Here is a 2,998-nt window from a genome sequence, read left to right on the forward strand (position 1 = left end):
TCAAAGGCAAGTTTTATGAAATTCTGTTGTTGCATTGAATCCTGTTCACCTTGTCTCAGATATGATTCCATTTACTATGTTTCATGCTTTACATACTCAGTACATATTCGCATCGACCCCCACTTTCTTCGGGCCGCGTTTCATGCCGCCGGTGCGGACGCTCGTTTCGGGGATCCGCCGATCTAGAGATCCATCCGGCATTTCGTAGTGCTCCTTTGTTCCGGAACGCATAAGTTTCGCGGTATAACAGCACGGATATGTACATATGTTGTCGTTTCGGGGGTACGACGGGGCCCGTCCCGTCATATGATGTCATTGTCACTCTTAAGGTCCGTGGTCACAAGTGTGGGTCTATGTGTGGTTGTTGTTTTGTTATATGGTTATGACTTGTGTTTGGGGCGTACCCATTTGTAGTGGCAGCCTTGTCGGCTTGCGTAGCTAAATATGTTTACCATGGCAGCTGTGTATAAAGGTAGCCTTCTCGGCTTGTGGTTGTTGGGACGTTCCCTATATATGTATATATGACAGCTTTGCCGACTTTTGCGAAATATGAGAAGCCGTTCGGTTGTAACTCTTGAGATAGGTAGCTTCGACTTGCATATGTTTTTGCCCTTATACTTATATCAGTTCGTTCATGCTAGTAGTGTATGACTATAGATAACAAGTGTATACGAGTGTCCAGCTCGGGCACTAGTCATGGCCTACGTGGTTGGGTCGTGACAGTATCATAAAGAAAAACTTTAGTAACCAAGAATTTCAGAGATCTTATACTGATGAGTGATTAGAACATAACACTAGTACTATGCTATATTTTTTGTAATCCAATGAAACAAATAAGAGAGAGGTCCAAAATCCATAATGAAATCGGTTTTGGATTCTCCAAATGCTTTTTTATATATTAGTAAAATCCGTGCATGCCTTGTCTATATTGATAGAGTGATGCATAAAGGGTATTTTTAGATCTTTTTCTGATAATCCAAGGGCATTTTTGGACCTTTTCCTTTGCATATATATAAGCTAAGTATCATTGTCATTTACCTATTAATAATTATTGTAAAACTAGTCATTTTTTTTAATTTTTCTTGTCAAAAGTAGTAAATTTGCATCAGTGTACCAATTTACCCTGCTATCATGGCTACCTTGTGCTCAACATATAGTAAAGATGGTCCTCATTGAAGATGAACAAGGGATAAAAGAAATAAAAACAATAAAACTGATCAAAAAATATAAAGCAGGGCATAGGATTTGAATTAGACCCCATTAAAATTTACTACCTCAAACTAGCAATGTAATGAGCAAAATCACTTTCCATCCTACATAGTATCGAGTTTCTTCAAAGCTAGCAGATAGGATGTGAAGGCATGAAACTCTGTGCATATATTCCTTGAAACTGTTACACGTTTATATAAGGTTGATCATCCAATGGAATGATATGCGTGACACTTGTACAAACACGAAAAAGGACGTAGATGTTTGAGCAAGTCTCATGTCTTACATAAGAAACTTCTACTCTTGTCATGTGTTACATATGCAACTTCTACTCTTTCCCCAGTTAGATTGAATATCAACCAATCAGAAAAATTGGGTGAAATATATTTGTCAAAACATCATAAAATTATCACTTCATTACTTTTGTATAAAACGATAGATTTACCGTATCTATTCTTGTAATTTCTCATGTTTTCTTATTATCATAATTATGATTTACTTAAGCCGGGGGTCTATCGAAATCAGCCTCCCTACCTCCCAAGGTAGGAGTAAGGTTTGCGTACACTCTACCATTCACAGACCCCATTTGTAGACTACACTAGGTATATTATTGTTGTTGTTTTATTCTTTTAATTGCATGGTACAAATAAGAGAGAGGTCCAGAAAAATCCATAATGAAATCAGTATAGGATTCTCCAATTGCTTTTCCTTAAATTAGTAAAATACATTGAATGCACTAACTTTACACGCACCATGTTTTTCGACAAATCCAAGGCATCAAGCTCGAGGTTGTTAAATAAGACAATACTGAAAGCCTTATATTTCTCGAGAGTACAAAATATCTTTTCGACCCTTGGAGAATTTCTTTGGACTCCTGAAAGACTGTTATTTGAATGTGTCAATAGGTTGTAGGTTGTGTCATAACAAAAAACTTTAGTCCAAAGAAAAACTTTAGTAACCAAGAATTTTAGAGATCTTATGCAGATACCAATTTGAATAAAGTAGCACGAAGGAATGAAAGAAGGTGAAATTTTCTAAATGTCCCATAGCCTCTCGTAGATAAGAACGGAGATCATTGTACCGATCCGCAAGACTCTACTAGACATGGTCTTGTACTCATAGACCGGATAACCTAAGGCTCTGATACCAACTTATTACGCCCCAACTTGGGGGATCGTGCGGGCTACCTACCATTTCCCACCTCAGTAGGCGATATACCCAGTTCGTTCATTCAACCATAATAAAATAATCAAGGCAATCGAATATAAGTCTCAAACATAGATAATAATAAAGATAGTGAATAAGTGCAGAAATAATACAACAATCCTAAGGAATCTGTCTAAGGCCGTATAAGAGCCACTACTACAAATACTATAAGTATGAATATGAATATATGTCTAAAAATGAAATACTGTCTCAGAATATCAAATAAGACAAGTAGCTACGAAGAGGAATTTTGGCAGCGAATCCATCCTATGCTCGCCATGGAATACTCATTAGAAGGCCTCAGGACACAGTCACGGGGTGGTGCAGAAGTTGATCCAGTCATAAAATCTGCACACAGAAAGAATGCAGCATGGTAGAATCAGTACAATAACACGTACTGAGTAAGATTCATAGGCTGACAACAGTTAGAAAATCATATATAATAGAAAGAGACTGAAAAAGTAGGCATGTCCACAATCAGAATAAACTCAACACAATCCAATAACAAACCAAGTCTAATCTATCGCCTCAAGTCTGCTATAATTCTGATCCACATCTAAAGAACTACTATCAAGTACACACA

Source organism: Lycium ferocissimum, chromosome 5, assembly GCF_029784015.1.
Source record: "Lycium ferocissimum isolate CSIRO_LF1 chromosome 5, AGI_CSIRO_Lferr_CH_V1, whole genome shotgun sequence".
NCBI lineage: Eukaryota > Viridiplantae > Streptophyta > Magnoliopsida > Solanales > Solanaceae > Lycium > Lycium ferocissimum.